The sequence below is a fragment of the Dermacentor albipictus genome, chromosome 6, assembly GCF_038994185.2.
Source record: "Dermacentor albipictus isolate Rhodes 1998 colony chromosome 6, USDA_Dalb.pri_finalv2, whole genome shotgun sequence".
Classification (NCBI taxonomy): domain Eukaryota; kingdom Metazoa; phylum Arthropoda; class Arachnida; order Ixodida; family Ixodidae; genus Dermacentor; species Dermacentor albipictus.
In genome coordinates this window covers 33,533,446-33,543,635 of record NC_091826.1, presented here as the reverse complement: position 1 = coordinate 33,543,635, position 10,190 = coordinate 33,533,446, and the positions used below count along the sequence as shown (strand labels likewise).

The following is a 10,190-nucleotide window of genomic DNA, read 5'->3' as shown; positions in this document are numbered from 1 at the left end:
GCGTGGCGAAACGGCCCTCCGCGCCTTCTGGCGTCGCAACCCTGTCGTCGAGACCGACATCTGCGCGCATGCGCGTTCCTCCGTGGTGGAAAGCGTGCAGGTTTTTGCGCTCTCTCCGGGCGCGCCGGCGATAACGGGGTGGATGTGCCCCTCCTGCGATTGGCGCTGTGGCGGCTTGGAACGGGGCGACTTCGATGACGCAACGGAAATGAAGGGCGTGGTCGAACATCTTTGTTGGATACGCGTTCTTTTCGGTTGCTGCAACATCGCAAAGTGGCAGTATGCAAAATTTCTGAGAACGGGGTGGAGAGAGCAGCCAATCGGCAAGCGTCGAACTCCCCGGAAGTTTACTTCCCTCGTCTCCCGTCTGCTTCCACACAGTATACTCCAAAACGAAATGTTTGTCGTCTTCCATGAATGAAATCTTTAACTAAAAAATGTATTTTTTTTTCTTTTCAAGCTTAAATACGTTTTCAAGTAGTAATACGTGTGAATACTACAATTTACAACTATTAGTTTCTCTGCATTGTTCCTTGGTGGTGTCGCACACAGCGAGGAGAGAAAGAAAAAAGAAACGAAGGCAACGGTGGCGCACTTTTCAAGAGGGAGCAACAACATTCCATTATCTCGCTGGCACCGATGACGGGGTCGATTTCGCTGTACAACCAACGCGCTATTGGTTTCGAGAAACGAAAGCGACGGCGGAATTTGCGTTGTGCCTTTTCTTCAAACGCGTTTTGCACCGCCACCCGCTCTCATTCCTCCTCGAGCAACGCCAGCGCAATAACCTAGGTTCCCAACGCAAGCGGCATTTTCTCGAATTAAACTATGGATTAGATTCGAACGTGCAATTTAGCAGCCGTAGCCGCCGGTTGGATCCAATCCAATCCACCAAACGCGCCATGCGAAGCTGGTCTCGTAATAACCGTATGATCGCTCCCAACTTGGCAACTCGCCGCCTAGCAGACAACGTGCTCGGATGCACGTTGTCATTTGACGTCGCCATTTTGACGTCACCGAAAACATGGCCGCGCTCCGCGGCTGGCGGCGTCGGCGCGGTGTAGGCCAATCGTGCGCGCCGTTAACCGAACGAAGGCGCCGAACAACGATCTCCGATCGCAGGCCCAATGTTTCATTCTTGTCTTGGTTGTCTCCTTCTACAGAGCTCCTTTTCTGCCACAATTTTTTGGTAGTGAACATAAAAGAAAGAAAGGACGAAGATTGGACAGGAGAAGGCGCAATGGCGAAAAAAGAAAAACAGATGACTTGTTGCGCCCGCGCCCGTGACTCGACATAAAATTCGAAGGATGCTTAAGCTGCGCCTTTAAGAGTGGAATGCGATAGCATTGGAACATCCCTAACTGCTCTTCACGCTTCCCGGCAACTGGAGCATATGTAATCGTAATGTTAACCTCGAAACGCGTGCCTTGTGTGCGTGTGCGTGTGTGTGTGTGTGTGTGTGTGTGTGTGCGTGTGCGTGTGCGTGTGCGTGTGCGTGTGCGTGTGTGTGTGCGTGTGCGTGTGCGTGTGTGTGTGTGTGTGTGTGTGTGTGTGTAGTGACTTGTGAAGGAGAGGAAGAGAGAAGGGCATGAACGGCGAGCTTTGTGGCGGAACCACGGCCTCTTGCGTGGTTCGTGATGCGGCGGAGGCGAACGCCAGCTGGAGTTAAAGGGGCACTAAAGGTTAGTATGAAGTCAAGTTAAAGTGATAAAGCAATGCTCTAGAACGTCTAAGGCGTCAATGTAATCGCGAACAGAGCTTTAGCAACCGAAAAATTAAAGTAAATGCTTCACACTATTTAGACCCTCCAGCGACATTCCAGTACTAGCCCGATGACGAAGGCACTCCTCATAAGCATTTGTGACTAGTACTCAACTACCCGCAATAAAAAGATCATTTCATTACGTTATAAGACGGAACAAAATGCTACTTGTCTACTTCTGCTCGATTGCAAGAAAAAATAACATATTGACGTTACGCTTGAGTAGTATGGGTGATCGAAAGGTTTCGTTTTCGCTCGACTCTGCGCGCTCGACATTGCGCCGCGCGTTCTTTGAGTTTCAGTTGTTTCGTTATCGAGTCGTGCTGGAGTGGTCCTGCGGGCTCGCGAAACTTGCATTTGGAACAAGCAGCGAAAATGTCACGTCCATATTATGTCGTGGGATGCGTGATCGGTCCGCCGAAATAAGCCAAGGGCAGTTGCAGCGGCGACTCCAACGTTACTTATCACTGTGTGACAACGAGTGAACCTCTCCGTTCGAAGTGGTTAAGCGCCGTACCTCTGCCACAACGCGCTGGAGAAGAGCCGGAAAAATCACGTAGTGTGCTCGCTGCACTTTCGTACAGTGTATTACGAGTTCGACGCCGAGTTACTGAAGTCGTGTGGAGTGCCTTTCAAAAGAGGCCGCTGCCGAAGTAGTACGCAACGACGCTGGCAGCGCGAGCTTTCAGCAGCAGGTCACGTTCATCAGTGCATAAATCGCTGAAGTCTAGCCCAGCATCGCGAGCCAATGTGTCGTTGTCAGCGTCATCCTTTGCAACGAGCGTAGAAGTTGGCGTCATAAAATAAACAGCCAGCTTATTGTCGCGCGCTTTCCATTCCGCTATAGCCACCATAGTTATGATTTCGCTCTGCTGTCGGCTCCATCTTGGCTCTGTTTCTAGCGGCGCGTTTACGTTTTGCGCAGAAAAGCCGTAGCGCCGTCGGCGGGCGCCGTTTTACTCACCGACGTTGCAACGTCACCATTATAGACCATGACGTCACCACTCCTCGATCGGAGGGCGGGCGATTTGAACTGCGCTAGAGTCACGCCGACGCTATAGAACGCATTCTCTCTTAAAATACGTCTCTTCTTCGCACAGATAAAAAGCGTTTCGAGGTTTCTGGGATGATATTTCAAAAGTCAACGTTGACCTAATATTAACCTTGAAGTGCCCCTTTAATGGAAGACACCGGGCGCACCGCTCCGTGGACCTCGAGACGTCCAACGCGCCGGCGCGCGCAAAATTGCAGACGCCGCTGCTGGTCTGTGAACGCGCGGCCGGTTTGTGTTTGTGAAGGGGTTTGTTTGAGTTCTTGCGCAAACTAATTATTTTTTTCTGGTATAGTGAAATTACAATCTGAGAGCTATTGTTTCTGTAGGCGTATGGAAGTCGTAGTCTACGACTTTTCTGCGTATTTTAGCTTCTGAAATTCAATTATTGCAGTCGATTCCTTGCACCATATAGAAGCCCTGGGTATACGTGGGTGTAAAATCTTTTCGCCGATGGGTCACCGGACGCCGGATTTCCTGCGACACGGTCTCATTAACGCTGTCGCGTTAGAAGCGTCCGCCGCGGCGGTCGCAAGCTGAGGCTACGCTTAACTGTGCCCGTCGAAGCCGCCACAGCGCCAGTCGTAGCCGGGCTACCTCGCGGCTACTCTCGATAACCGCCGGCGCGGAAACATGCGCGCTTGCAGTCACGGAGGGACGCGCATGCGCGAAACAGGGGTGCGCCACACACTCTCGTGTCCCGAAATATTTTGTGGCCCAGTGTACGCCATCGCGCCATTGGAAATCGCTGAATAACTGAGACACGAAGAGATAACGACTGCTTTCTTATCGTCAGCGAGCGCATTGCGCGGCGTGAAAGAAAGCTTCCACGTGTGGACTGATATCGGGGAAAGAAGAAAGCAGATATACGAATGGCTCATTTATACGAAGAAATACTACAGACATCCCTATAATAGGACAATAAAAATATTTAGTTGTTTGCCTGACGGGTGAAACATTCAAAGTAATTGCAAAATATGAAGACGCCAAAGAAACCGATACACACAAGAGAAGAGGACGGGGCAAGGCGCCAGTCGCAACTCCAACTGTGGCGCCTTGTCCCCTTCTCTTCTCTTGTGTGTGTCGGTTTGTTTGGCGTCTTCATATTTTATAATGAACAGCTAACAACTAGCTCAAGAAGAGGAGCTCTTAAGATACATTGAAAGTGATAGCAAGATTTTAGCGTAGCGTTTCAACAACTCGGTCGGTGCTCTTGCTACACGCGGTGACGATGTATTGGCGCGATGCAGCACGCAAGGACATTCCGGCTGTGCAGTAGGGACAGCGCCCTGGCAGCTACCAGGCTTCTCAGAATGCTCGAGTTGCGAAAAGCTTTTCCAGATGGCGTTGCGATCGTCGCACCTCCATTGTGCACTGCACATGAGACAGACGATAAACCATCGACGTTAGTCTGCGAAAAGTTATTATCAGTCGGCGCCTCATTAAGCCATTGTCTACTGTTACTAGTTAATATAAATAACCTATAATCTCAACATGGTATAAAAATATTTCACGATATCTTTTTATAAGATTCCGTATTGACGTAAGAAGTCACGCCGATCATACGCGTACGAACCGAGGTCGATCCAAATAGGTGGTGAAGCTTCGGGCGAGAAGCGGTTCAGTACAAATTGTCACCGACATCAGCAAGGGTGGCTACGGGAGCAGCGATTGAAGCGCGACTGTGTTTGGAGGGAACAAACATTAGGAAAGAAAAAAATCGTTTTTAATTCAAGCGAAACACAGCTAGACTCATTCAACGAACATAAAATTTCTGGTCAATATTATACATTCGTGACGAGTTAAGAAAATACAAGTTTATTCAATTTTATTATTATTAATAAATGCATTTATTTTCGGCGCCCATCGTTACAGGAAGCGTTGACGCCGCTATCACTCGCAATGCATTGCAGCTCTCGAAATGTGCAGAAAGGCGCGCTCGTAAAGTTCACCTGTCGAAATACGCCCCCTCACACGTTGTGCTATCGTGCTTGTCTACGTTTGTCTGAATTCGGTGTCGCGGGTACTTTCATCGCTTCCTGACCTGTTCAGTCAAAAGTAGCGAGTTGCGACCGCCAGGCAGTCGGCGGCAAGCTCTCGGCCCACGCCTACGCTTGTCTTTGGTGCCGATCTCGCTGGGTGCAACAGCACTTGCTGGGAGCACCTGTCCGATTTGCGGGCGGCGCGGAGCGTGCTTCAACCATCCTGGAGGCCCTCGCCCCGCTTCTGTCGTTAGGAGCTAATCACTGGCTGCAAGATGGCCCACTAGTCGGGACGCCTGCGCATCTGCAACGTCCAGGAGGATAAAGTCTCGTCCGCGCAGCAGCTTCTTCGCAGTCGACGGCAAGCGCTCGGCACAGGCTTACGCTTGTCTTTGGTGCAGGTGAGGCGCAGTATTCGCTGTTTTTGCTTTTCACATCACTTCATGCTTGCCGCCGTCTGCTGCCTTTCCGATTTGTGAGATGACAATGGTACCGAACTGTGGTTTATGTAGGAAACTTCTGGCCGGCTGACGGCAAATTTCTAACCTGCGTAGAATGCCAACAGGGTTTTCACTTTGGGAAAAAAATGTGCTGGCGTCGCTGAGAGTACCATGTCGGGCAAAGGAGCCGATAAGCGAGACAGTTGGCGATGCCGTTCTTGTCTAGCGGACAACCAGGCATCGACGGAAGATGAATTAGTGCCTGTTTCGGCATCAGTATCTGAATTAGCAGCAAAGATAGAAGCCTTATACTTCCGCTAAAAGACGCCGTCAACTCCCTTGCCCTAAATGTAGATGAGCTTCACGCACTGACAGCTACGGTGGATGCACTCCACAAATCGGTGCAGAACGTCAAATCTTCCATTGCTTTCCCGTCGGAAAGGTATGAAGAGGTGCGCGCTTCGGACGCAAAGCTCCAGGTCACCATTGAAAAACTGGAGACCGAAGTAGCAACACTGCGCTCTGCTGCCTCTAAACACTCGAAGGAAATTGGACAACTGCGAAAGGAAGTGAATCGGGTAAGGGAGTACAGCAGGTTGCCCAATTTGGAAATTCACGGTTTACCGCAGAAACCTAGGCAGGTACATTTTTCACTAATCGGTGACTTGACACAAAAGCTGGAAGTGCCTTTTGATGATTCTGATGTGGAAGCGATCCATCGAATGCCAGCGAAGCGTGAAGGGGCACCTGTCGTGCTGGTTAGGTTCGTTAGTAGAATTTTGAAAGAGAAATGGATGACTTCACGTGCCAAATTACGGTCCCTAGTTGAAGGCAAAGATATCCGTCCCATGTTTTTATGCCACAATCTAACGTGCTTTAACAAACAATTGTTTTGGGCTGCGCGGCAAAAGGGAAAAGAATTGAAGTACAGATTTATGTGGTCAAGAAATGGAAAAAAAAATTGGTAGGAAATCAGAAGGCACACCTCTGATGCGTATGAATGGTTTTGCCGACCTTGATAGGCTTGTTCGGCAATGAACACTGTCTTTCACGAATGCTATGATTTAGCTGCCTTCTGCAGCTTGTCGCTTCAAGGCGACAGAGCGTTTTCGGCTGTGCACATGGACATTCGTAGCATTCGTCATCACTGGAACGAGTTTCTTGCTCTTTTCCATAACACTGACCACATAATAGATGTAATCGTCCTATAGCGGAAATCAGCATCCATGCCGATTTGTTTCCCCTATTTTAGCTTAAGTAATATTCCAGCTATTCTTTCACACGGCAGATAGGGAGAGGAGGTGGCGTCATGGTGTTCGTGCATGAAAGGGTAAAAGTTTTATCTTTCGCCGCGAAATTCATATCTGCCGAGTGTTTTGCGCTAAAGATTTCAGTTCCTGATGCCGATATCAGCCTAGTTTCTATTTGCAGGCCTCCTTCAGAAAAAGCGAATTTATTTTTAACATAATTAAACGATCTTCTTCACTCCTTATCACCAAATATTCTACTTTGTCTGATTGGGTACATTAATATTGACACTCTATCGCCATCAAGGCCAATGGTTTGCCAGTAGCTTAACATTCTATCAAAATGGCGAGTCAGTCCAAACATTATTGCCTACACACGAGAGGAATACATTGGAAGCAAAAAGGTGTCATCTTGCTTTGACGATGTGAATGTAAGAGCCCCATTGGCTAGCACCGTTTCAGTGGTACTCAAGTGTAAACTGGCCGATCATTATATTGTAGGCTGTCATCTAGAGTTTCAAGTTCCCTTTAGATTCACCCTAACCTTCATCGCCTAAACATCCTTGATATCGCTAAATTTGACAGTGTTGTGGCGAATTATGATTGGACCAAATTTTTACGTAATGTCACGACGTCCACCGCTTATACACCTTTTGTTGATGCAATCCATTCTTTAAAAATTACCGCCCATAAAACAATCACCGTGAAAAAACGCAACTCCAAACTTCCATGGCTAACCTGCGATATGCTGACGGCTATTAAAGAAAAAGATTCCCTTTCGGAAGTTGTAAGCGTTACCCAAACAATACACACCTTAGAGATCTGTACAGATCGCTCCGGAACAGGGTAAACGCCATGATTCGGCCGGCAAGGCGTCAGTATTAAACTAAGACCTTTTACGAAAGCAAACACTCCCTCAAAAAGACATGGTCAGCTATTAACGAAGTATTCGGACGAAACACCAATCAACCTTTAGAAGTTGTATTCGCTAGACTTTTACGCTACCTCACGTCAGCCGTTCAAGAATTTAATTACTCTTTTTCTATAGTGCCTTCACATCTTCAGCCTTTTGCTCCAGATGCGTCTACCGCGGTTCCTAATACTGCACCATCGGCATTCTTGCCACCGGTTACTGTAGGAGACTTGCACAGCATCTTATTTACCTTTAGAACTAAGAAACCACCTGGTGTAGACGGTATCTCCATACATGATATTCAGCGTAACTTTTTTGTGCTTGAATCCGTCCTTCTCTTCATTATTAATGGTTATATCGATCATTGCGTTATTCCCGACGATTTGAATGTGGCTGTGGTTAAGCCGCTCTATAAGAGTTGCTCTCATAGCAAAGTCGAGAACTGCAGACCGATTTCCATTCTGCCTGCAAACAAATAATTGAAAAGCACCTGCTCGTAACGATGACCAATTTCCTGAATAAAAATAGTATGCTGTCACAAGCACAGTTTTGTTTCATCCAGGGAAAAAGCATTATTTCCCTACTGTAAGAATTTACGGACACTATCTATTCAGCTTTTGATAATAACGAATTCGTATGTGCTCTTTTTTTAGATGCAAGTAAGGCTTTCGATTCCGTTATTCACACATTACTTCTTGATGAGCTAGAAAGAATTGGCTTCTGGGGCTCATTTATAAAGTTGTTGTCCAGTTATTTTAGCAATCGCTCTCAGGTGGTGCGCATATAGGTGACTATTCCAGTACAAAAATGATGTTAAAAAAGAGTGTTCCCCAGGGGTCTGTTTTATCTCCACTTTTATTTAATCTATACGTCAATGATTTGCCTCAATTTGTATCAAAATGCCGCATATTCCAGCACGCAGACGACACTGTCCTTCTGTCAACTCATGCGTCATTTAATACATGCGTTAATAACCTTCAAGCAGATGCCACGTTTGTAATGGATTGATGCACAAATAACGGAATTCGAATTAATAGACAAAAGACTAAACTAGTTTGCTTTCATAATCCCCATTAAAACAATTGATCGTCTTGTTCCATTTTTTGTCCACGACTCTAATTGTACAAACTGCAAATGCATACCATTAGAGTTCGCAACTAATGTAGAATATTTAGGCATCATGTTTGATTCTCGTATGACATGGACCACTCATTTTACAGGTATTGGCAAAAAGCTATGTACAGTATCCTGTGTTCTGTATACCTCTAGATACCTGTTCCCGTTTTCTGTAGAATTGAATTCTATTCTGAAACCTGTTCTTCGCAATGTTGCATACACTGAGACCATTCCCCCTAATAATAATCTTTTACTTTTTACAGTTAATCCTCATTTGAAGCATTATTTTTTCAAAGTGTAGTGAAAAAACATTTTTGGAACAGTGATTTTCTTTTTCCGTTGATTCCTGCCAGACCACTGAGACACCATTATACATCTACTACACCGCGCTGTTATACCCGTCTTGGCCGTTATTCCAGAAAATATTATGGTCCTAACGTTTTTAATTGTTCAGCCACTGAACTGTACTCTATCTCATCAAAACGGACACTAAAACTGTACGACAAAACTAATTATTATTCTGTTAAGTTGCCATTAGAGCCCGAAATATAGTTTTGATTAGTTTCGTTTGGTCTATATTGGTGTGTATCCTTGTTTGTTTTACTTTATATCTTTTCTAGCTTGCGTTTCCTCAGTTCACGTTTCGTTTTTGGTACATTGCTTTTATGTTGTAGCCTCCTTTTTAGTTGTACTTTGCTTTTGTTTTGTAAATTGCTGCAGTTTATAGCTTGTTATCCTTGCTTTATTTATTATTATTATTATTATTATTATTATTATTATTATTATTATTATTATTAGTACTTGTCGCTGCCTTCCGGGTGCAGCCCGACAAGCCTTCATGGCTTGGGCTGACCTGACCGGTTTTTTGAATGTGTAATATTTTCATAGAATTAAGGATATTATTATTATTATTATTATTATTATTATTATTATTATTATTATTATTATTATTATTATTATTATTATTATTAATATTATTATTATTATTATTATTATTATTATTATTATTATTATTATTATTATTATTATTATTATTATTATTATTATTATAGAATTGTTTAGTTGTTTTCGTGCGACTGCGCTGGCCGACGGACTTGGCGTCCGACGATAGGACCAGCACTCTCCATCCAAAGCTTTCGTCGGCCTCCAAAGAAAGTACGTCCTGTGCAGGGGTGCGATTTCGACAACCGTACGGCTGGCCTTTTCTTGCGTCGCTTACCGCGCTGAAAGCTCGAAACGCCCATCAACTCGAATGGCGGGGCACTTGAATATACAGCTCCAAAGGCATGCCAACGAAACAAATTTCGCGCCTTCGAAAACAAAACGACGTCACTTCTGTTTTTAACGGATGTGGCGTCACATTATTTCTTTCTTCTGCCGGAAGTGTTCCCTCCACATACAGATGGCGCTAAGCCCCGCGAACCACGCAATCAAATTAAAGGTTCAAGCTTGGGCAGAGAATAATGGCATTTTGGGAGAACTTCAGAATGGCTTCAGAATAGGTAGGCGTCTAGATGATAACTTATTCGTTCTTACTCAGTGTATTGAAATATCAAAATAGAAAGCAGACCGTCATATGTGGCCTATTCAGGCATTACAGGAGCCTATGATAACGTAGACCGCGACATATTGTGGGATATTCTGGAAGGCTAAGGCTTAGGCAACGATTGTCTACAGCT

The 10,190-nt window shown here is 45.6% G+C and overlaps 1 long non-coding RNA gene across 1 annotated transcript in view; it reads left to right on the top strand.

The window, feature by feature from the left end:
• Positions 1-4,896: 4,896 nt before the first annotated feature.
• The window catches only part of LOC139060952 (uncharacterized), a 58,128-nt gene continuing 52,834 nt past the window's right edge, over positions 4,897-10,190 (top strand). Inside the window, exon 1 of the long non-coding RNA XR_011515116.1 lies at positions 4,897-5,196. This is a non-coding gene — a long non-coding RNA (uncharacterized lncRNA). The remainder of the gene's footprint in view (positions 5,197-10,190) is intronic.